This window comes from Giraffa tippelskirchi, chromosome 2, assembly GCF_054371585.1.
Source record: "Giraffa tippelskirchi isolate mGirTip1 chromosome 2, T2T-mGirTip1v1.2.pri, whole genome shotgun sequence".
In the NCBI taxonomy this organism is placed as follows: Eukaryota; Metazoa; Chordata; class Mammalia; order Artiodactyla; family Giraffidae; genus Giraffa; species Giraffa tippelskirchi.
Window position 1 is genome coordinate 96,640,517 of NC_137276.1, and position 26,084 is coordinate 96,666,600.

The window sequence follows — 26,084 nt, forward strand, 5'->3', positions numbered from 1 at the left end:
TATTTCAATCTCTCTTTCTCTCCATCCTTACTACCACAGCCCTTGCTGAGTTATCTTACTGTGATAGAAATCTTATCTCTTCTTGTGAAAAGTTTGAAGGATTCCTCACTACCTGCAAGTCAATGCCTAAGCTCCCTGTAAAATGGGATAAATTGTGTCTCCTAAAAGATATGTCCACCGAGAACTTATGAATGTGACCTTATTTGGCAGAAAGGTCTATGTAGATGTAATTAAGTTAAGTATCTTGAGATGAGATCATCCTGGGTTAGTTCAGTTCAGTTGCTCAGTAGTGTCCGACTCTTTGCAACCCCATGGACTGCAGCACACCAGGCTTCCCTGTCTGTCACCAACTCCCGGAGCTTGCTCAAACTCATGTCTATCGAGTTGGTGATGCCATCCAACCATCTCATCCTCTGGGCCCTAAATCCAATGACAAGTGTCCTTAGAGGAGCAGAGAAGGGAAGAAACTTCAGAGGAAAAGATAATGTGGAGATGGAGGTAGAGATTAGAATGATGCTGTCTATAAGACAAGGAACATCTGGAATCACAAGCAGCTACCAAAATCTAGGTGAGAGGCATGGAACTGATTCTACTTCAGAGCCTTCAGAAGGAATTAACCTTGATTTCGAACTTCTGGTCCCAAATTGTGACAGAATAAATCTGTTGTTTTTAAGCGTCTTGTTGTTGTTCAGTTGCTCAGACATGTCCGATTCTTTGCAATCCCATGAATTGCAGCATGCCAGGCGTCTCTGTTCTTAGTAGTAATTTTTACAGCAGCCCTATCAAACTAATGTGCACCCCAGTATGGTGAATATGGCCCACTGTTCAACTTCTGGCCAATCTCAAGACTCAGTATTCCTTGTTTTGTATTTGAATTAAGTGCATGATCCATGCTTTTCCACAGTACAGACTATGTTCTTATTCGTTTCCATGATTTTCCTCACTTCTTCACTTCTTACCGAAACCCTGCTGCCCTGGCAGTACTCAAATCCATTTTCTTGACTCACATCCTTCTTTCAGGGTTTGGCTTGGGCATTGTCTCCAGGAAGCCTGCTGGACCCCCTCATGTTGGTGCACCTGTTGCCTTCTCTACACTTTCATGTTTGGAGCTCATTCTCATTTAAAAACTAATAATGAGAATTCATGAGGCAAAGGTGCATTATTTTTTTTTTCCCATTTTAAATGGATTGTGTGAAGGGCAAAAGTCTGCTTCTAGAAAGAAGAAAACTAGCAGCCTTTTGGAAATTACTCCAACATCTGATAAGGGAGCTATCGAGTCTGTAGACTCTCAGCCTTGTATAGAAGCCTCTGATAACTTTAGCTTCCAATGTGCTGCTTAGTTGTTAAGTCATGTCTGACTCTTTGTGACCCCATGGGCTGTAGCTCACCAGCCTCCTCTATCCATAGGAATTCTCCAGGTAAGAATACTGGAGGGGGTTGCCACGCCCTCCTCCAGGGGATCTTCCCAAACTCAGGTCTCCTGCATTGCCGGCAGATTCTTTACCATCTAAGTCACCAGGGAAGCCCAAAATGAAGGATAATATGACTGCAAGATTAGTTGGGGAGGGAAAGACTCAGAGATTTACTTCCCTTTGTTAAGAAGGAGAAAAAACAAAAAAAAAGGAGTAGTGCACTGATTGATAATAGTGAATTTCTTTAAATGTTATTCTAAGTTATCTGTTATCTACTTCTAGGATTTATGGAATACTGTACTAATTGAAAACTATGCTTATCTGCCCTAATGGTTCTATTGCTATAAGAAATACAGAATTGAGAAGAAAAACATGCTCTTCTTTTAACTCTGTTCACCACCCTTTTGAGATGAATGGCTGATTAAAAAGGTACCATGTCACTTGTTACTGAATTTCCAACGTGTAAAGAGAATTTGGAAGGAAACAAATTGATTTCTAATGCTTTTTTCCAGACAATACTTAGCTGAGTTGTGGCAGATATCAAACTGGTCATTCTTATAATAGCAAAGTTTGGGAAATACAGAAAGTGGTACCAACATATTGGTTTTTTTGGTTTGTTTATTTTTTATGGTAGCCTTGTGATGGTATAAATTTGATGTGATATCACTTGGTAGTCAAAAACACAAGTAAATATAAGTAAATATATTGTATATCTTAATTATTTTGGAATTTCTGTATTTTGTTTTATTCTAATTAATTTTTATTGGAGTATAGTTGATTTGGAATTTCTGTATTTTAGTTTTCCCCTTAAAGCCATGTCCTGAAACAGGAGTGGTCATCACATTATGAATCCATGAGGAATGAAATTAAATAGAGCACAATTTCCTCATTTATTTATTTTATTTTTACATTTTTTATTTTATTTTGTATTGAAGTATAACAATGTTGTGAGAGTTTCAGGTGGACAGCAAAAGGACTCCTTCAAACATATACATGTATCCATTCTTCCCTAAACTCTCCTCCCATCCAGGCTACCACATAACATTGAGCAGAGCTCCCTTTTCTATACATCGGTTATCCATTTAAAATATAGCAGTTAATCCCAAACTCTCTAACTGTCCCTTCTCCCTCTTTTTCCCCACCGGCAACCAGAAGTTCATTCCCTAAGTCTGTGAGTCGTTTTGTAAATAAGCTCATTTGTATCATTTCTCTTTAGATTCTGCATCTAAGGGATGTCATACAATATTTCACTCAGTATAACAATCTCTAGGTCCATTCATGTTGCTGCAAATGACATTATTTCATTATATTTAATAGCTAAGTAATATTCTATTGTATATATGTGCCACATCTTCTTTATCCATTCCTGTCAATGGACATTTAGGTTGCTTCCATGTTTTGGCTATTGGAAACAGTGTTGCAATGAACACTGATGTGCACCTATCCATGGTACAGAATCTGCCTGCACTCTCCTGTTTGCACCCAGGAGACTTGGGTGCGAACCCTGCACCAGGAAGATCCCCTGGAGAAGGGAATGGCTACCCACTCCAGTGTTCTTGCCTGGAGAATTCCATGGACAGAGGAGCCTGGCAGGCTACAGTCCATGGAGTTGCAAAGAGTCAGACACAACTGGGCGACCAACACTTTAGTGTTGTCAAGTAGGTTGGTAGATATAAAAGTGTGGAGTCCAGGGGAGTAAATTGGGTTGGAGATAAGTGCTTGGAAATCATCAACATAGAGCTGACTGTTAAAGTCAGAAGATAGAATGAAATTACCCATTAAGGTTGTGAGAGTAAATAGTGACTAAGACTGAACCCTGCAAAATCCCAGATGCATGCTACAGGGTGCTCGGGTCTGGTGCACTGGGATGACCTGGAGGGATGGAATGGGAAAGGAGGTGGGAGGGGGGTTCTGGAAGGGGAACACATGTACAACCATGAGGGATTCATGTCAATGTATGGCAAAACCAATACAATATTGTAAAGTTAAAAAATAGATAAATAAACTAATTTAATTAAAAAAAAGAAAATCATAATTTAGAATAAAAAGAAGGATCTAGCAAAGGAGAACAAGTTGGAGGAAGGGGTCAGTGCCAGGAGAATATGGTGTCTCTGAAGCCAGTGCAAAAGTGTCAAATGCTGCTGAAAAGCTGAATTGAGACGTGAATTTTATTTGGCTGTGTGTTATTCGCTCAGTCGTGTCTGACTCTTTGCAACCCCATGGAATACTGGAGTGGGTTGCCATTCCCTTCTTCAGGGGATCTTCCCAAACCAGAGATAAAACCTGGGTCTTCTGTATTTCAGGCAGATTCTTTACCATCTGAGCTAGAGGGAAGCCCATTATTTGGCTGGATAGAGATTTCTGGTGATATTGACAGGAGCAATTTCAGTGAAGGTGTAAAATAAAAGCTCAATTGGAATGGGTTCAAGAGAATCTATGCAAAGAACTAACAGAGACAGTGATACAAAAAATTTTAAAAAGAATTTTTTGTAAAGAGAAGTGAGAAATGGGGCAGAGGTGGAGCAGAATATGGGGATAAGGAACATAATGCAGCATGTTTGATAGGGATTTCAAGGCTACTTACAATAAAAAGAAACAGTAGATTAAAACCTCAAAACATCAAAGGAATAATTCCAAAGAAATTCAAAGCATAAAACATTTTTTCTTTATGGCAGAAAGGTAGGCATATTTCTTTTAAACAGACAAACATTCCCATTCCACAGTATCCTTGATGTAGACAAAGTGATTTCTATATTCACAATCCAGAAACTTATAAACTATTGAACTTAAAAGAGTTCAGTAAAGCTGTTGTATATAAGATCAATATACACAAATCATTTGTATTGTTATCTGTCAGTAGTAAAAATACTGGATTTTAAAACCCATTTTAAGTAAAATGGATTTTCAATATGTAACATCTAAAAAACTAGCAAAACAAAAATTACTAGAAAATAGTTCAGAATTTATGCAACAAAAGATGTACAGAATCTATATGTGTAACATTATCAAAGACATAAAGGTTATATACAAGAGATAAATCATGTTCAGTCCTTTAAAAGGATGATTTAGTTCTTGTAAAGATGGCAGTTCCCCTGAAATTAATCTATTCATTCAATGCAATTAAATACTTAATCAGGTGTGTGTGTGTGTACGTGTTCATGAAACTCTACAAAGGGTCGATAATAGCCAAGACATTTTGAAAGAAAATAAGAATAGAGTAGATTGTCTTGCCCTATTATAAAGCTATAATAATTAAGGTAACATTGGCACAAGAACGATCAAATAAACCAATGGATCAGAATAAAAATCCCAGAAAAGGTACTATGTATATATGGAAAATTGATATGTGGCAGAAGTAGCATTTATAATTACAAACCATTTTGATTAATGATAACAGTTATCCAGATGGAAATATAAAACATCCCTACATCACATCATATGTGAAAGTATATGATTATAGAACTAAAAGATAAAAGTAAGCAATTTTTTATAGAAAAAAAATATGTATTATTCCTGCCATAACCAGGGTCTATCCCTAGGAAAATATCTGACAGTTGAGGGACATCCTACAAAATAAATAATTGTACATTTATTTTGAGTACAGTGCTAACATTTAAAGAGTCCATGTTAACAAAGACAAATAAGGGCTAAAGTATTACAGATTTAAGGAGACTTAATAGACTTAACATTAATGTAATGTATTATATTGAACTAGATATTATATCAGAAAAATTTTCCCAAACTTATATTGTTATAAAAACTTTGACAAAATTTGAATGTGAACTGTAAATCACAGTTTTTTAAATCAAGGTTAAAATTCCTGATTTTGATAACTATACTGAGAGAATGCCTTTGTTTTGGGGAACTATACAGTGAAGTATCAGAGAGGCATGATGTGTGCAACATTCTTTCAAATGATTTATAAAAAATAGATTATCAATAATGCATACTAATAAAATAACAGTGATTAATATAAATAAGTATGTAGATTATATAATTTATTATTTTCTATATGATATTACATTATATAAAACACTTATATGATTATATTGGGGCTTCCCTGATGGCTCAGCAGTAAAGAATCCACCTGCAATCCAAGAAACGCAGAAGATGCAGGTTCAGTTCCTGGGTCAGGAATATCCCCTGAGAGAGGGCATGACAACCCACTCCAGTATTCTTGCCTGGAGAATCCCATGGACAGAAGAGCCTGGCGGGTTACAGTCCATCGGGTCACAAAGAGTCAGACATAACTGAAGCAACTGATCATGCACACACCATATGATTATATTAATGTGCAATAATTATGCATATATGGAGAAAATAAAGCAAATGTGACAAAAGGCAGTTGGTGAATCTGGATAAAGAATATCAAGAACCTTTAATTTTTCTGTTTGAATTATTTTAAAATGAAAAGTTAAACAAAGTAAATGTAGAATATTGTACTTATAAATTCAAATATACACATCTCGAAGAGAAAGATTCAGAAATTTGACTACATTAAAAATCTAAGGGACTTCCCTAGTCACGCAGTGATAAAGAATCTTCCTGCCAATGCAGGAGACATGTGTTTGATTCCTGATCTGGGAAGATCTCATATGCACCGGGGCAACTAAACCCATGCACAACAACTATCAGCCTGTGCTCTAGAGCCTGTGAACCATGGCTACTGAGCCTATGCAACCTAGATCCTATGCTCTGCAACAAGAGAAGCCACTGCAGAGAAGCCTGTGCACCACAACTAGAGAGCAGCCCTTGCTTGCTGCAACTACAGAAAAGCCCATTCAGCAACAAAGACCACCACAGCCAAAAATAAATAAATAAATAAAATTTTCTAAAAATTTCAAAAAGCATGTGCATAATTGAAAGACCAAAAACAAAATGCAAAGATAAATCACATGTTGATGGATAGTTGTGAAACTTGTAACCAGTTAGGATCTAAAATATATTAAAAAGTCCAATAAACTAGCAAGAAAAAGCAACAAGCTTAAGAATGTTAACAGGCAAGTCACAGAAGAGGAAAGCTTGATGTCTACTAAATATGCATCATATTTCAACCTACCAGGAATCAGAGAAATAAAAATTGAAGCAATAATTTCACATCAACCATATAGACAAGGAATTTAAAAATTGTATCATACCAAATACTAGCATTGATACTGAGTAGTGTGAACTCTAGGACAGGGCTCAGTTCAGTCACTGAGTCATGTTCGACTCTTTGCAACCGCATAAACTACAGCATGCCAGACCTCCTTGTCCATCACCATCTCCTGGAGCTTGCTCCAACTCATGTCCATCGAGTTGGTGATGCCATCCAACCATCTCACCCTCTGTTCTCTTCACTTCCTGCCTTCAATCTTTCCCAGCATAAGGGACTTTTCCAATGAGTCCGGTTTTTGCATAAATAACCAAGATATTGGAGCTTCAGCTTCAGCGTCAGTCCTTCCAATGAATATTCAGGACTGATTTCTTTTAGGATGGACTGGTTGGATCTCCTTGCAGTCCAAGAGACTCTCAAGAGTCTTCTCCAACACCACAGTTAAAAAGCATCAGTTCTTCAGTGCTCAGCTTTCTTTATGGTCCAAATCTCATATCCATGCTTGACTACTGGAAAAACCATGGCTTTGATTAGATGGATATTTGTTGGCAAAGTAACGTCTCTGCTTTTTAATATGCTGTCTAGGTTGGTCATAGCTTTTCTTCCAAGGAGCAAGCATCTTTTAATTTCATGGCTGCAGTCACCATCTGCAATGATTTTGGAGCCCAAGAAAATAAAGGCTTTCACTGTTGCCATTCTTTCCTCATCTATTGGCCATGAGATGATGGGGCCAGATGCCATAATCTTTGTTTTTTGAATGTTGAGTTTTAGGCCAGCTTTTCCACTCTCCTCTTTCACTTTCATCAAGAGGCTCTTTAGTTCCTCTTTGCTTTCTGCCATAAGTGTGGTGTCATCTGTATATTCAGATTACTGATTCATGTTATTGATATTTCTCCCGGCAGTCTTGACTCCAGCTTGTGCTTCATCCAGTCCAGCATTGTGCATGATGTACTCTACATGTACATTAAATAGGCAGGGTGACAATATATAGCTTTGAGGTACACCTTGCCCAATTTGGAACCAGTCCATTGTTCCATATCAGCTTCTAACTGTTGCTTCTTCACCTGCATACAGATTTCTCAGGAGACAGGTAAGGTGGTCTGGTATTCCCATCTCTTTTAGAATTGTCCACAGTTTGTTGTGATCTACACAGTCAAAGGCTTTGGCATAGTCAATAAAGCAGAAGTAGATGTTTTTCTGGAACTCTCTTGCTTTTTCTATGATCCAACAGATGTTAGATGTTGGCAATTTGGTCTCTGGTTCCTCTGCCTTTTCTTTTTCTTTTTATTAACTAATTAGTTAATTTTAATTGGAGGCTAATTAATTTAAAATATTGTAGTGGTTTTTGCCATACATTGACCTGAATCAGCCATGGGTGTACATGTGTTACCCATCCTGAACCCCCCTCCCACCTCTCTCCCCATCCCATTCCTCAAGGTCATCCCAGTGTACCAGTCCTGAACACCCTGTCTCATGCATCGAACCTGGACTGGCAATCTATTTCACATATGATAATATACATGTTTCAATGCTATTCTCTCAAATCATCCCACCCTCACCTTCTCCCATAGAGTCCAACAGTCTGTTCTTTACATCCGTGTCTCATTTGCTGTCTCGCATATAGGGTCATCGTTACCATCTTTCTAAATTCCATATATATGCATAAATATATTGCATTGGTGTTTTTCTTTCTGGCTAACTTCACTCTGTATAATAGGCTCCAGTTTCATCCACCTCATTAGAACTGATTCAAATGTATTCTTTCTAATGGCTGAGTAATATTCCATTGTGTATATGTATCACAGCTTTCTTATCCATTCATCTGCCGATGGACATCTAGGTTGCTTCCATGTCCTGGCTATTGTAAACAGTGCTGTGATGAACATTAGGGTACATGCATCTCTTTCAATTCTGGCTTTCTCGGTGTGTATGCCCAGCAGTGGGATTGCTGGGTCATATGGAAGTTCTATTTCCAGTTTTTAAGAATCTCCACACTGTTCTCCATAGTGGCTGTACTAGTTTTCATTCCCACCAACAGTGTAAGAGGGTTCCCTTTTCTCTGCACCCTCTCCGGCATTTATTGTTTGTGGACTTTTTGATAGCAGCCATTCTGACCTGTGTGAGATGGTACCTCATTGTGGTTTTGATTTGCATTTCTCTGACAATGAGTGATGTTGAGCATCTTTTCATGTGTTTGTTAGCCATCTGTATGTCTTCTTTGAGAAATGTCTGTTTAGTTCTTTGGTCCATTTTTTGATTGGGTCCATTTATTTTTCTGGAATTGAGCTGCAGGAGATGCTTGTATATTTTTGAGATTAATTCTTTGTCAGTTGCTTCATTTGCTATTATTTTCTCCCATTCTGAAGGTTGTTTTTTTCACCTTGCTTATAGTTTCCTTCATTGTGCAAAATCTTTTAAGTTTAATGAGGTCCCATTTGTTTGGTTTTGCTTTTATTTCCATTACTCTGGGAGGTGGGTCATAGAGGATCCTTCTGTGATTTATTTTGCAGAGAGTGTTTTGCCTATGTTTTCCTCTAGGAGTTTTTTATAGTTTCTGGTCTTACATTTAGATCTTTAATCCATTTTGAATTTATTTTTTGTGTGGTGTTAGAAAGTATTCTAGTTTCATTCTTTTACAAGTGGTTGACCAGTTTTCCAAACACCACTTGTTAAAATGATTGTCTTTTCTCCATTGTATATTCTTGCCTCCTTTGTCAAAGATAAGGTGTCCATGGGTCCATGAATTTTTCTCTGGGGTTTCTGTTTTGGTCCATTGACTTATATTTCTGTCTTTGTGCAGTGCCATACTCTTTTGATGACTGTAGCTTTGTAGTATAGCCTGAAGTCAGGCAGGTTGGTTCCTCCAGTTCCATTCTTCTTTCTCAAGATTGCTTTGGCTATTCGAGGTTTTTTGTATTTCCATACAAATTGTGAAATTATTTGTTCTAGTTCTCTGAAAAATACTGTTGGTAGCTTGATAGGGATTGCATTGAATCTATAGATTGCTTTGGGTAGTATACTCATTTTCACTATATTGATTCTTCCAATCCATGAACACGGTATATTTCTCCATCTGTTTGTGTCCTCTTTGATTTCTTTCATCAGTGTTTTATAGTTTTCCATATATAGGTCTTTTGTTTCTTTAGGTAGATGTATTCCTAAGTATTTTATTCTTCTCGTTGCAATGGTGAATGGAATTGTTTCCTTAATTTCTCTTTCTGTTTTCTCATTGTTAGTGTATAGGAATGCAAGGGATCTCTGTGTGTTAATTTTATATCCTGCAACTTTACTATATTCATTGATTAGCTCTAGTAATTTTCTGGTGGAGTCTTTAGGGTTTTCTATGTAGAAGATCATGTCGTTTCCAAACAGTGAGTGTTATACTTCTTTTCCAATCTGGATTCCTTTTATTTCTCTTTCTTCTCTGATTGCTGTGGCTAAAACTTCCAAAACTATGTTGAATAATAGTGGTGAGAGTGGGCACCCTTGTCTTGTACTTGACTTTAGGGGAAATGCTTTCAGTTTTTCACCATTGAGGATAATGTTTCCTGTGGGTTTATCATATATGGCTTTTATTATGTTGAGGTATGTTCCTTCTATGCCTGCTTTCTGGAGGGTTTTTATCATAAATGGATGTTGAATTTTGTCAAAGGCTTTCTCTGCATCTATTGAGATAATCATATGGTATTAATCTTTCAATTTGTTAATGTGGTGTATCACATTGATTGATTTGTGAATACTGAAGAATCCTTACATCCCTGGGTAACGCCCACTTGGTCATGGTGTATGATCTTTTTAATATGTTGTTGGATTCTGTTTGCCTGAATTTTGTTAAGGATATTTGCATCTATTTTCATCTGTGATATTGGCCTGTAGTTTCCTTTTTTTGTGGCTTCTTGGTCCGGTTTTGGTATTAGGGTGATGGTGGCCTCATAGAATGAGTTTGGAAGTTTACCTTCTTCTGCAATTTTCTGGAAAATTTTGATAGGTGTTAGCTCTTTTCTAAATTTTTAATAGAATTTCTAAATTTTCTAAATTCCAGAATAAAGCCCTCTGGTCCTGGACTTTTGTTTGTTGGAAGATTTCTGATTACAGTTTCGTTTTCTGTGCTTGTGATGGGTCTGTTAAGATTTTCTATTTCTTCCTTGTTCAGTTTTGAAAAATTATACTTTTCTAAGAATTTGTCCATTTCTTCCAAGTTGTCCATTTCATTGGCATATAGTTGCTGATAGTAGTCTCTTATGATCCTTTGTATTTCTGTGTTGTCTGTTGTGATTTCTCCATTTTCATTTCTAATTTCATAGATTTGATTCTTCTCCCTTTTTTCCTTGATGAGTCTGGCTAATGGTTTGTCTATTTTATTTATCTTCTCAGAACTAGCTTTTAGCTTTGTTGATTTTTGCTATGGTCTCCTTTGTTTCTTTTTCATTTATTTCTGCCCTAATTTTTATGATTTCTTTCCTTCTACTAACCCTGGGGTTCTTCATTTCTTCTTTTTCTAGTTGCTTTAGGTATAGAGTTAGGTTATTTATTTGACTTTTCTCTTGTTTCTTGAGGTAAGCTTGTATTGCTATGAACCTTCCCCATTAACTGTGTTTTTACTGAGTCCCAAAGGTTTCAGGTTGTTGTGTTCTCATTTTCATTCATTTCATTTTCATTCACATGTGTTTGTGTTTTCATTTCTATGCATATTTTTATTTCTTTTTTGATTTATTCTGTGATTTTCTGTTTGTTCAGAAACCTGTTGTTTAGCCTCCTTATGTTTATATTTTTAATAGTTTTTTTTTCCTATAGTTGACATCTAATCTTACAGCATTGTGTTCAGAAAAGATGCTTGGAATGATTTCAGTTTTTTTGAATTTACCAAGGCTAGATTTATGGCCCAGTATGTGATCTATCCTGGAGAAAGTTCTGTGTGCATTTGAGAAAAAGGTGAAATTCATTGTTTTTGGGTGAAATGTCCTATAGATATCAATTAGGGCTAATGGGTCCATTGTATCATTTAAAGTTTGTGTTTCCTTGCTAATTTTCTGTTTAGTTGATCTATCCATAGGTGTGAATGGGGTATAAAGTCTCCCATTTTTATTGTGTTACTATTAATTTCCCCTTTCATACTTGTTAGCATTTGCCTTACATATTGTGGTGCTCCTATGTTGGCTGCGTGTATATTTATAATTGTTATATCTTCTTCTTGGATTGATCCTTTGATCATTATGTAGTGTCCTTCTTTGTCTCTTTTCATGGCCTTTATTTTAAAGCCTCTTTTATCTGAAATGAGTATTGTGACTCCTGCTTTCTTTTGGTCTCCGTTTGCGTGAATTATCTTTTTCCAGCCCTTCACTTTTAGTTTGTTTGTGTCCCTTGGTTTGAGATGGGTCTCTTGTAGACAATATATATAGGGGTCTTGTTTTTGTATCCATTCAACCAGTCTTTGTCTTTTGGTTGGGGCATTCAACCCATTTACATTTAAGGTAATTATTGATAAGTATGATCCCATTGCCATTTACTTTGTTGTTTTGGGTTTGAGTTTATAAACCTTTTCTGTGTTTCCTGTCTAGAGAAGATCCTTTAGCACTTGTTGAAGAGCTGGTTTGGTGGTGCTGAATTCTCTCAGCTTTTGCTTGTCTGTAAAGCTTTTGATTTCTCCTTCATATTTGAATGAGATCCTTGCTGGGTACAGTAATCTGGGTTGTAGGTTTTTCTCTTTCATTACTTTAAGTATGTCCTGCCATTCTCTTCTGGCCTGAAGAGTTTCTGTTGAAAGATCAGCTGTTATCCTTATGGCAATGCCCTTGTGTGTTATTTGTTGTTTTTCCCTTGCTGCTTTTAATATTTGTTCTTTGTGTTTGATCATCTTTAATTTGATTAATATGTGTCTTGGGGTGTTTCACCTTGGGTTTATCCTGTTTGGGACACTCTGGGTTTCTTGGACTTGGGTGGCTATTTCCTTCCTCATTTTAGGGAAGTTTTCAACTGTTATCTCCTCAAGTATTTTCTCATAGCCTTTCTTTTTGTCTTCTTCTGGGACTCCTATGATTCGAATGTTGAGGCATTTGACATTGTCCCAGAGGTCTCTGAGGTTGTCCTCATTTCTTTTAATTCTTTGTTCTTCTTTCCTCTCTACTTCATTTATGTCCACCATTCTGTCTTCCACCTCACTTACCCTATCTTCTGCTTCAGTTATTCTACTGTTGGCTCCTTCCAGAGTGTTTTTGATCTCAGTTATTTCATTATTCATTATTGATTGACTCTTTTTCTTTCTTCTAGGTCCTTGTTAAGCATTTCTTGCATCTTCTAAATCCTTGTCTCTAGACTATTTATCTGTAACTCCATTTTGGTTTCAAGATTTTGGATCATTTTTACTATCATTATTCTGAATTCTTTTTCAGGTAGATTCCTTATCTCCTCCTCTTTTGTTTGGTTTGGTGGGCATTTATCATGTTCCTTTACCTGCTGAATGTTTCTCTGCCTTTTCATCTAGTTTATATTGCTGTGTTTCAGGTGGCTTTTCTGTATGCTGGAAGTTTGTGGTTCCTCTTTATTGTGGAGGTTCCTCCCTGTGGGTGGAGTTGGACGAGTGGCTTGTCAAGGTTTCCTGGTTAAGGAAGCTTGCGTTGGTGTTCTGGTGGGTGGAGCTGGATCTTGTCTCTCTGGAGTGCAATGAAGTTTTCAGTAGTGAGTTTTGAGGTGTCTATGAGTTTAGTGTGACTTTTGGTTGCCTGTGTTTTAATGCTTAGGGTTATGTTCCTGCATTGTTGAGTTAGCTTGGTTTGTCTTGCTCTGAAATTTGTTGGCTCTTGGGTGGAGCTTTGTTTCAGTGTAGATATGGAGGTGATACCCCACGTGCAAGGTCAGAAGCAGTGGCCAAGAGGAGTTACCCCATATGCAAGGTCAGGAGCGGTGGCCGAGAGGAGCTACCCCACGTCCAGGGTCAGGAGTGGTGGCCGTGAGGAGATACTCCACATCCAAGGTAAGGAGCAGTGGCTGTGCTTTGCTGGCACAGCCGTGAAGAGATACCCCCTGTCCAAGGTAAGAGAAAACCAAGTAAGATGGTAGGCGCTGAGAGAAGGCATCAGACGGCAGACAGACTGAAACCACCATCACAGAAAACTAGCCAATCTGATCACATGGACCACAGCGTTGTCTAACTCAATGAAACTAAGCCATGTCGTGTGGGGCCACCCAAAACCGACGTGTCATGGTCGAGAGGTCTGACAGAATGTGGCCCACTGGCGAAGGGAACGGCAAACCACTTCACTATTCTTGCCTTGAGAACACCATGAACAGTATGAAAAGGCAAAAAGATAGGACACTAAAAGATGAACTCCCCAGGTCGGTTCAGTTCAGTTCAGTCGCACAGTCGTGTCCGACTCTTTGAGACCTCATAAATCGCAGCACGCCAGGCCTCCCTGTCCATCCTCAACTCCTGGAGCCTACACAAACCCATGTCCATCGACTCAGTGATGTCATCCAGCCATCTCATCCTCTGTCATCCCCTTCTCTTCCTGCTCCCAATCCTTCCCAGCATCAGAGTCTTTTCCAATGAGTCAACTCTTTGCATGACGTGGCCAAAGTATTGGAGTTTCAGCTTCAACATCAGTCCTTCCAATGAACACCCAGGACTGATCTCCTTTAGGATGGACTGGTTGGATCTTCTTGCAGGTGCCCAATATATGCTACTGGAGATCAATGGAGAAATAACTCCAGAAAGAATGAAGCAGCCAAAGCAGAAACAACACCCAGTTGTGGATGTGACTGGTGATAGAAAGAAGGTCCAATGCTGTAAGAGCAATATGCGTAGGAACCTGGAATGTTAGGTCCATGAATCAAGGCAAATTGGAACTGGTCAAACAGAAGATGGCAAGAGTTAATGTCGACATTCTAGGAATCAGCGAACTAAGATGGACTGGAATGGGTGAATTTAACTCAGATGACCATTATATCTACTACTGTGGGCAGGAATCCCTTAGAAGAAATGAAGTAGTCATCATAGTCAGCAAAAGAGTCCGAAACACAGTACTTGGATGCAATCTCAAAAACGACAGAATGATCTCTGTTCATTTCCAAGGCAAACCATTCAATATCAGAGTAATCCGAGTCTATGCCCCAACCAGTAACACTGAAGAAGCTGAAGTTAAATGATTCTATGAAGACCTACAAGACCTTCTAGAACTAACACCCAAAAAAGAAGTCCTTTTCATTATAGGGAACTGGAATGCAAAAGTAGGAAGTCAAGATACAACTAGAGTAGCAGGCAAATTTGGCCTTGGAGTACAGAATGAAGCAGGGCAAAGGCTAATAGAGTTTTGCCAAGAGAATGCACTGGTCATAGCAAACACCCTCTTCCAACAACACAAGAGAAGACTCTATACATGGACATCACCAGATGACCAACACAGAAATCAGATTGATTATATTCTTTGCAGCCAAAGATGGAGAAACTCTATACAGTCAGCATAAACAAGACTGGGAGCTGGCTGTGGCTCAGATCATGATCTCCTTTTGCCAAATTCAGACTTAAATTGAAGAAAGTGGGGAAACCACTAGACCATTCAGGTATGACCTAAATCAAATCACTTATGATTATATAGTGGAAGTGAGAAATAGATTTAAGGGACTAGATCTGATAGACAGATAGCCTGATGAACTATGGATAGAGGTTCATGACATTGTACAGGAGGCAGTGATCAAGACCATCCTGAAGAAAAAGAAATGCAAAAAAGCAAAATGGCTCTCTGAGGAGGCCCTACAAATAGCTGTGAAAAGAAGAGAAGCAGAAAGCAAAGGAGAAAAGGAAAGATATGCCCATTTGAATGCAGAGTTCCAAAGAATAGCAAGGAGAGATAAGAAAGCCTTCCTCAGTGATCAGCGCAAAGAAATAGAGGGAAAGAATAGAATGGGAAAGACTAGAGATCACTTCAAAAAACTAGAGATACCAAGGGAAAATTTCATGCAAAGATGGGCTCAATAAAGGACAAAAATGGTATGGACCTAAGAGAATCAGAAGATATTAAGAAGAGGTGACAAGAAAACCGGAAGAACTATACAAAAAAGATATTCACGACTGAGAAAATCATGATGGTGTGATCACTCACCTAGAGCCAGACATCCTGGAATGTGAAGTCAAGTGGGCCTTAGAAAGCATCACTACGAAAAAAGCTAGAGGAGGTGATGGAATTCCATTTGAGCTCTTTCAAATCCTAAAAGATGACGCTGTGAAAGTGCTGCACTCAATGTGCCAGCAAATCTGGAAAACTCAGCAGTGGCCACAGGACTGGAAAAGGTCAGTTTTCATTCCAGTCCCAAAGAAAAGCAATGCCAAAGAATGCTTGAACTACTGCACAGTTGCACTCATCTCACATGCTAGTAAAGTAATGCTCAAAATTCTCCAAGCCAGGCTTCAGTAATACGTGAACCGTGAACTTCCAGATGTTCAAGCTGGTTTTAGAAAAGGCAGAGGAACCACAGATCAAATTGCCAATATCCGCTGGATCATTGAAAAAGGAAGAGAGTTCCAGAAAAACATCTATTTCTGCTTTATTGACTATGCCAAAGCCTTTGACTGTGTGGATCACAATAAACTGTGGAAAATTCTGAAAGAGATGGGAATACCAGACCACCTGACCTGTCACTTGAGAAACCTGTATGCAGGTCAGGAAGCAACAGTTAGAACTGGACATGGAACAACAGACTGGTTCCAAATAGGAAAAGGAGTATGTCAAGACCATATATTGTCACCCTGCTTATTTAACTTATATGCAGAGTACATCATGAGAAATGCTAAGCTGGAATCAAGATTGCTGGGAGAAATATCAATAACCTCAGATATGCAGATGACACCACCCTTATGGCGGAAAGTGAAGAAGAACTAAAGAGCCTCTTGATGAAAGTGAAAGAGAAGAGTGAAAAAGTTGGCTGAAAGCTCAACATTCAGAAAACTGAGATCATGGCATCCAGTCCCATCACTTCATGGCAAATAGATGGGGGAAACAGTGGAAACAGTGACAGACTTTATTTTAGGGGTGGCTCCAAAATCACTGCAGATGGAGACTGCAGCCATGAAATTAAAAGACGCTTACTCCTTGGAAGGAAAGTTATGGCCAACCTAGACAGCATATTAAAAAGCAGAGACATTACTTTGCCAACAAAGATCCGTCTAGTCAAGGTTATGGTTTTTCCAGTGGTCATGTATGGATGTGAAAGTTGGACTATGAAGAAAGCTGAGCACCGAAGAATCGATGCTTTTGAACTGTGGTGTTGGAGAAGACTCTTGAGAGTCCCTTGGACTGCAAGGAGATCCGACCAGTCCATCCTAAAGGAGATCAGTCCTGGGTGTTCTTTGAAAGGACTGAGGTTGAAGCTGAAACTCCAGTACTTTGGCCACCTGATGCGATGAGTTGACTCATTTGAAAAGACCCTCACGCTGGGAAGGATTAGGGGCAGGAGGAGAAGGGGACAACAGAGGATGAGATGGTTGGATGGCATCACCGACTCAATGGACATGAGTTTGGGTAAACTCTGGGAGCTGATGATGGACAGGGAGGCCTGGTGTGCTGTGATTCATGGGGTTGCAAAGAGTCGGGCATGACTGAGTGACTGAACTGAACTAAACTGAGGTCTTTGTTGTGTCATGCAGAATCTTTTGTTATGGTACATATAATCTCCAGTTGTGGCACTTGGACTCAGCAGTTGTAGCTAGTGGGCCTAGTTGCTTCGTGGCACATGGGATCATAGTTCCCCAGCAAGGGATCAAACCTGAGTTTCCTGCATAGTAAGGCAGATTCTTAACTACTGGGCAACCAAGAAGTCCCATGGATATATTCTTGCCTGGAAAATTCCATGGGCAGAGGAGACTGGCATACTGCAGTCAATGGGGTCACAAAGAGTCAGCCATGACTGGGCATGCACACAACACACACACACACATAGTGTTAGGGAGTGTTCTATTTTCACTCTTTTCCATGCAGCTATCCAGTTTTCCCAGCACCACCTACTAAAGAGACTGCCCTGTCTCTATGGTATGTTCTTGCCTCCTCTGTCATGGATTAGGTGATCATAAGTGTGTGGGTTTATCGCTCGCCTTTCTGTCCTGTTTCATTGATCTATATTTCTGTTTTTGTGCTGGTATCATACTGTCTTGATTACTATAGCTGGATGCAAGGATACTTCAACATACGTAAATCAATAAATGTGTAACATCATGTCAACAAACTAAGAATAAAAACCATATGATCATCTCAGTAGATGCAGAAAAAATTTTTGGCAAAATTCAGTACCCATTTATGATTAAAAACTCTCCAGAATATGGGCATAGAGGGAGCCTGCCTCAACATAATAAAGGCTAAATACAACAAACCCACAGCAAACATCATTTTCAATGGTGAAAAACTGAAAGCATGTCCTCTAAGATCAGGAAGAAGACAAGGGTGCCCCCCGTAGCCCTATTATTCAACATAGTTTTGGAAGTTCTAGCCATGGAAATCAGAGAAGAAAAACAAATAAAAGGAATAAGAATTGGAAAAGAAGAAATAAAACTGTCACTGTTTGCAGGTGACATGATACTATACATAGAAAATCCTAAAGATGCCACCAGAAAAATACTAAAGCTTATCAATGAATTTGATAAAGTTGCAGGATACAAAATTGATACACAGAAATCTCTTGCATTCCTATACATCAACAATGAAAGATCAGAAAGAAAAAATAAGGAACTGATCCCCTTTACCACTGTAATAAAGAGAATAAAATACCTAGGAATAAACTTACCTAAGGAGGCAAAAAACTTGTACTCTTAGAAAACTATAAAATACTGATGAAAGAAATCAAAGACGACACAAACAGGTGGAGAGATATACCATGTTCTTGGATTGGAAGAAACAATATTATGAAAATGACTATACTACCCAAAGAAATCTACAGATTTGATGCAATCCTTATCAAATTACCAGTGGCATTTTTCACAGAATTAGAACAAAAAATTTTACACTTTACAATTGGTATAGAAACACAAAAGACTCCAAAAACTCAAAGCAATCTTGAGAAAGAAAAACAGAACTGAAACAATCAGGCTCCTTGACTTCAGACTATACTACAATAATGATGATTTTTATCTGCACAATTCTTTAAACATAATTCTAAAATGTAATTAGAAACCAGTTGAAATATATTGAACTGGATTTTTCCTACCTGCAACTTCACCTAGCAGTCCTGATTCTGTCTTCACAAACAGAATCCTTTGCCATCATTTGGTCTTCCTAGATCCTTCTGTTCCTATTTTCTTCCTTTGAATTACCTCACCACGTATTGGTTCTACACACAGATAACAAAGGGCTATGGGGTACATCCTTTTTTTAAAAAAAGTATTCATCTCTTGTAGCCCTGAGCAGACTTTCCCCTCAACAAAGACAGTCTCTAACAACTTCAAACTAATAAAGTTATAGATGTATCCAAGCTTCAGCATGCAACTCAGATGCACAAAAGACTTTTTCAGCTTTCTTTTTGACTTACTGTTGTTTGGTTTGCTGAGGTGAAGACCCAGGGGTCTGAGCTGGCAGTGCCATTGTAAAGAGTGCTGGCCTTCAAGTCAAACAGGCTCTGTGGCCTTGAATAAGTTAGCTCCTCAGATTATCATCTAATTCTAAACTAATTGGGTTGCTATGTGGATTAAATGAGATATTGCAAATAAAGTATCTGGTAGGAAGACTTAATAGATGTTGTCTAGGAAGACTTAATAAATGTTAGCCACTGTTATTTATTTTACTGGTCTCTGACTCCACAGGAATGGGCATTCCTCTAGTGTTGGCAAGGTCCTCATTAACCAAGTGGATCATCTTAAGAAAAATATAATAGAGAATTTTGGTCTCCACAAATGAATTTATGACTTAATTTTATGATCTGAAATATTTTGCAACACAAAAATTTCTTTTATTCCTTCAGATTTATTGAGATATAATTGACATACAATATTTGTAAATTTAAAGTATACAGGTGTTGATTTTATACACTTACATATTGCAAAATGATTAACACCATAGCATTAGCTAATACTTCCATTAAGCACAAAAACTTCTTACATTGAGGCCAATACTGAAATAGTCTAATTTAGTTCTTATTCCTGTTTTCGTTCTTTGAATTATCTCACCAGGTGTTGATTCTACCCAGACAACAAAGGGTTATGGGGTTTCTTATAACCAAAGGCTTAAATTCTACCTTTTCCTTCACTGCTAGATTAGGGAAAATTTTTAATCCTCTCTCCTAGGGGAAATGGCCAGCATTTTCTAATTTCTATGGTACTTTCCTTAGGGACAAATATTCCTGTCACCAGTTTTGAAAAAATTGAAAATCCATAATTTTGGGAAAAACTGCCCATTTTACTTTAGGCTTACTTTAAAATTATTTTTTATAATGAGAAAATCAGTGTCAGAAAGATGACATTGAAATGAAATAGTCTGACATATTGCTAGTGACACTGTGAATTAGAAAACAGTTTCTGGAGAGTAATTTAATAACTTGTGCCAAATGCCTCCAAAATGTTTTCACTGTTTGACTCAGCAATTATATTTATAAAAATTCTTTTTAGGGAAAGATAATAAAGCACGGGGAAAGATCAATGAACAGATATATTTAAAATAACATTATTTGTAGCTGGGAAACTTTAAAAAATATTCAAAATGTTCAAAATTGTGGCATTAAATTTTGTCATATCACATGGACTATTATGCAGCTAATAAAAATTTTTGAAAAATGTTTAAAGATATGAAAACTTCTGATTATAAAAATCAAACTAAAAAAGATGGGAATTATATTCAGAGAATGGCTTCTGTTTTGGAAAATAATACACATAGAAAGAGAGAATGACTAGAATAGATGACACTGGATGGATAGTTTTTAATTTCCTTTTCTGGATTATTATGTATCTTCCAAATCTTCAATAGGCCTGCATGTCCCTGTCATATGAAAAAGTCAATAAAAAATAGAAAAAATATGTTTATCACCCAAACTTAATTTTATGTTTATCAATGTGTTACCTTAAACAGTCAAATAATGCTAAAAATCTAACAAAAATAGCAGTCAGCTGCCTCTCTCTTCCTTCTTCTTCCTCTATCCCATGAAGAAGCAACCACTTTAAAATTTCTGACCTCTTTTAATAGTGTTTAGTCCATATGTCTACAGAGATTCCTTGTTTTATCACATTTGAACATTGAATTTTTATTACAATTTGAAGATTTTAGAAAGGCTAACTATCCCCATTAACCACTTTCTTTCTTCCCTGCATATATGTATCACAATTTTCACTTAAATATTCAGGGTTTCTATTACTATAACTGTGGAAATACTCTTCCTTGCTTTCCCAGGAAGAGTATAGTTTGCCAGGAAGAGTATAGTGTGTTATATATTATAGTGTATATATTCCTTTTCTTATATGACTTTTGATTTTTCTTGAAATTAATTATTGTCTTATTTTATCATTCGCCTAATTTTCCTTGTCCCAATGGCTATGTTTTCTGACATCCTCCTACTACTCAGTAAGCCACATCTCAATACAGCTCTCCATAGAGTAAAAATTTGTAGGTCATCTCTTTCTTCATCCTGTTGTTGTTCAATTGCTAAGTGGTGTCTAACTCTTTGTGACCCCATAGGCTATAGCACACCAGGCTCTCTTGTCCTTTACTATCTCCCAGAGTTTGCTCAAATTCATGTCCATTGAGTCAGTGATGCTGTCTGGCCATATCAACCTCTGCCACCTCCTTCTCCTTTAGCCTTCAATATTTCCCAGCATCAGGGTCTTTTCCAGTGAGTCCACTCTTTGCATCAGGTGGCCAAAGTTTTGGAGCTTCAGTTTCAGCATCAGTCCTTCCAATGTATATTCAGGGCTGCATCTTACCTGATACCTACTTGAAACCTACATCCTACTTGATGATGAGACATCCTACTTGAAGCCCTCTTTTTCCAGCTTACCCTTGACTAGTTCCTCTGTAATCCTGCTGTACATCCTGGTAATTTCTATGCTATCATATTGGATATCCTTACTCATAGATACCATATTTTCAGGATCCCAAATCCTCATATATCTTTTCTTCATTTTGCCAGGGTACATCCACCAGAACAAGGCTTTATGAAAGATAAAAATTTGATACTTTGCCTGTGTGTAAATACACTCATTCTATCTTCACTTGTAATTGATACTTTGGCTGGGTATAGAATTCTGTGTTGAAAACCATATTTAATCAGTTGCTATTGAGAAGGTGTATGGCTTCTTTTGCTTGATTCTTTACAAAGACTCTGCTTTTTCTCTTTGGAAGTCCTTTTGGTCTTCTCTGAATGTTCTTACATTTTAATAATGTACCCTGTCATAGGTTTCATATTGTTCACTAGGCAAGTTTTGAGCAGGTCCCTTTAGTCTAAAAACTCATGTTCTTTAGTTTTTAGACACTTTCTGGTATGAAAAAACAATAATTTCCTCTCCATCATTTTACTTGTTCTCTCTTTTTAAAATTACTCCTAGTTGACTAAGCCCCCAGAAGTGATTTCTAACTTTTTTATCTTTTCACATTCATTTTTCCTCTTTCTTCTTTTAAGTTCTACTTTTTATCATTTTACCAACCTTTAAATTTTGATAATAATTAAGAGCTCTTTATTTCCCTGATTACCTTTTCTAAAATATGTTGCTCCTATCTCATGCATATATTTTCTCTTTAAGGCTGTTAACTATGGTTACTTGGAAGTTTTTTTCTGTTTCTAGCATTGTCTCTGTTTCCTTCAAATTCCCTTTTCTTTCTTTGTTTTTGGTCCATTTTTTCATTGTAAAATGTTGTTATCCATTTTTGTCTAAGAGTAAGTTTCTTAAAAGCTTATTGAAAGCTTAAAAATATAAACAGTTTATAAATATAAAATATAAGCTTCAGTTCAGTTCAGTTGCTCAGTCGTATCTGACTCTTTGTGACCCCATGGACTGCAGCAGGCCAGGCCTCCCTGTCCATCACCAACTCCCGGAATTTACTCAAACTCATGTCCATTGAGTCAGTGATGCCATCCAACCATCTCATCCTCTGTCATCCCCTTCTCCTCCTGCCTTCAATCTTTCCCAGCATTAGGGTCTTTTCAAATGAGTCAGCTCTTCACATCAGGTGGCCAAAGTATTGGAGTTTCAGCTTCAACATCAGTCTTTCCAATGAATATTCAGGACTGATTTCCTTTAGGATGGACAGGTTGGATCTCCTTTCAGTCCAAGGGACTCTCAAGAGTCTTCTCCAACACCATAGTTTAAAAGCATCAGTTCTTTAAGTGCTCAGCTTAAAGCACATATTCTGTATATGTGGGTGAGGCCTTGCCTCTGGGGTAGTTTACTTTCCCCAGAGAAGAGTCCCTCAGTCTTTTGCCTGCATGCATGAGCCTAGCTGATAGCAAGAATTCTGGAACTGGGTAGGGAAGAACATTGGTGAGGGGTTTCTGTATTCAGTGATTTTCACCTAATCTTTCCTTCCCTTTTTCAGTTTGGTGTCTCACTCACTACCTCCTCCCTTCTGTCTGAACTACGTTTGAAGCTCATTTTTTCAAACTTTTCAGAGAATATATTTCTGGTACTCTAGAGGTAGAGGTTAATCACTTAACTATGAAATGATCTGAACTTGGAGATTCTAATTGTTCCTTACACAGGCTAACCAATGCCTCTGTTTTCATGTCCCCTCCACCCCATCTTCTGAAGTGCATGATACTTACTGAAGCCTTTCTGGGGTTCTGTGATGGATACTCTCTGCAAATAATTAAATTGCCCTTTCCATTTCTATAAGTAATTTATTTAACTTATTCATTTGTTTTCCCTCTCTCTATATATTCTATCTTAAATGTCAATGAAAACGAAGTTTGTCTGCTATTTAATTTTCATTCTTGGTATTTGGAAGTGATTTTTAAGTAGGAAGAGAAGTGAAAACATTTTAGTTTCACTTTTAAATGTAAGAAAATGTATCTTTAAAATGAACACCAAGTTAACCTCTTTCCTCATGCCTCCTGCATCTTCATGGGGGCAGTAGAGGACAATCTAGTGCAGGGTCAGAAGGAAAGAATAGGGGCAAGCTCTCTACTGACATGTACCTAAACCTAATGGGAACATGTGTCCAGTGTTGGAAAAAACCTGTCTTTCTTTTTTTCTCTCATTTTTTAAATGCTCAAATTCAGAGGAACTTATATCCCCAGTTTGCAAGTACCCTGCAATATATAACTGATCCTGTTTAGGATGATTCTTGTAAATAAAGTGAATAAGGCAGGCAGAGTGATTTTTGTAGATGAATTAGTATCTTTAAATGCCTACAAGAGCTTGCTTTAAGAGTAGTAAATCCTGACATAACATGTAGATGGAATATGCCACATTCATGCAGGTACAGCAAAAAGACCCAGTTGCCATTTTCTTTTTGAGCAAAGTTCCAAGCTTGGATTTCTCTTTGGTTCTAAAGCAAAGACTGTTTATTAATAGGATGTATATTTGTCCCACAGGTAGATTTCCCTCATGCAGACACTTCTCAGTGACTGTCCTGCACGAATGCTGTAATCAAGGGCGTCCCACATGAATTTCTCTTATGAATCTTAACTAGCAGTCTCAAATCTGTGTTGAGGATCAAGAGTCTTTATTCTGAATAATCTTGAAACAGTTTATAATAGGAGACAGAAAGAATATAGTACTGCTCCTAAGCACTTTCACGTTTATCTGAAACTCAAAATATGGATGTTAAAACAAATCTCACTGGGACTTCCCTGGTGGTCCAGTGGCTAAGATTCTGCACTCCCAATGTAGGGGGTCTAGGTTCGATCCCTGATCGGGGAACTAGATCCCACATGCCACAACTAAAGATCTCACATGTTCCAACAAAGACCAAAGATCTGTATCAGCCAAATAAATAAAATTTTTAAAAACTTTAAAAATATAAAAAATAAAACAGACCTCACCATCTTAATTTACCTCTTATTTCTATACTTGATTCTCAGATCATGTCTCATATTTGCTTCCTTCTACCTTGAAAGACCAATTAGGTATTTTTGAAAACTCTGAGTTAAGAGATAGGGTTAGGACTTTAAGTATCTCTAAATAAAATATTTTATTAATGCCTATAAATTAAATCCCACATTCCAGCAGCAAAAAGTAAAGAAGATGGAGGAAGAAAGAATGGAGAAATGGAGAAGAGAAATCCCTTTTTTAGGTAAAGAGTTGTTTTGTACCTGGGGCCAGAGATTGAGGAGGAATGGATATACGGCTGATTCCTACTCGGAGCAAGCACTCTTCTCTCCACAGTACAATGTTAAATCATTCCATCCACACAGGAATTTTGTGAGGCAGGTATCAGCATCCCCAAATTGTAGGTGAGCAAACTGAGGCTAGATATTTTAAGCAAACTGCCTACAGTAGTTTAAGTAGTAAACAAACCCTCTATGTAAATAGTAATCTTCTATGTAAATAATACAAAGCAACAAGACCAACAACAATAAAATACCTCTCAAGTTTCCCTAATTATCAGAGCTTGGAGGAGCAACTTGGATAATTTAAGCCATATTATTCAATGAACACCTTAACTGCTTAGTGAAAATGCTATGTTTATACACTCCCTAGTACCTAGGAAGATGGAGATGTCGATGACATTGAGGTTGACAATGAATGTTTCATGACTAAATATTCACTTTATCACTGAGCATAACTAAAAAAAAAACTCAAACCCATTGGAGTTTGTTACATGTTTACAGCCCTTAGAGCATTAGAATTATGAGAGATACTTGAACCCTGAACAGATCTAATTATCTATGAATTCCTGTTATGAAAAGGGGAGAAAAAAATTACTGGGTCATAGTTAGGACATCTGGATTCAACCTTGACACTTACATTTAACAGCTACGTGGTTATTATAAACTGTAAAAACAGACCACTTTGGGTATTGATTTCCTATCTGTATGATGAAGACATTGAAATATGAAATCTGTTCTGATTCCTGTACTGTTAGCGTACCTCCTTCCTGCTGGAAAGAATTCGTGAATGCTAAATTTGTCCTAAGCTTCCTGAAGATGTATCTATTTTGCCCACTTAAATGATAGTATGGGTGGGTATAACATTCTGTATTCAAACGTACTTGTCTTTATAATTTTAAAGATATTGATTTACTTCCTCCCTCCATCCAGCATTATGGATAAGAAATCTCATTTTAATTTTATTTAGCAAACAATTGTATAGAATGTGCCAGACATTGTTCTATGTGCTTTCTAGATATTAACTCACTTATTCCTTTAGCCACCTTAGCAGAAGGTATTATTATTATCCAATTTTACAAATAAGGAAAATGAAAGACTAAGAATAAAGAGCTTGTTTGAAGTTAACACTGTTTGCAAATGATAGAATCAGGATTCAAATCCATGCACAAAAGCTCTTAACTAGTATGCTCTGCTGACTCTTTTAATCTTTTTTTTTTTTTTTTTTGGTACGTCATCTTTTTTATTTTTTGTAAAAGCTTTTAGAATCTTCTCTTTTTCCTTGGTGTTCTGACATTTCACCACAATGTGAATAATGTGAATATGTGTGTGTGCACATGTGTGCATTTAAT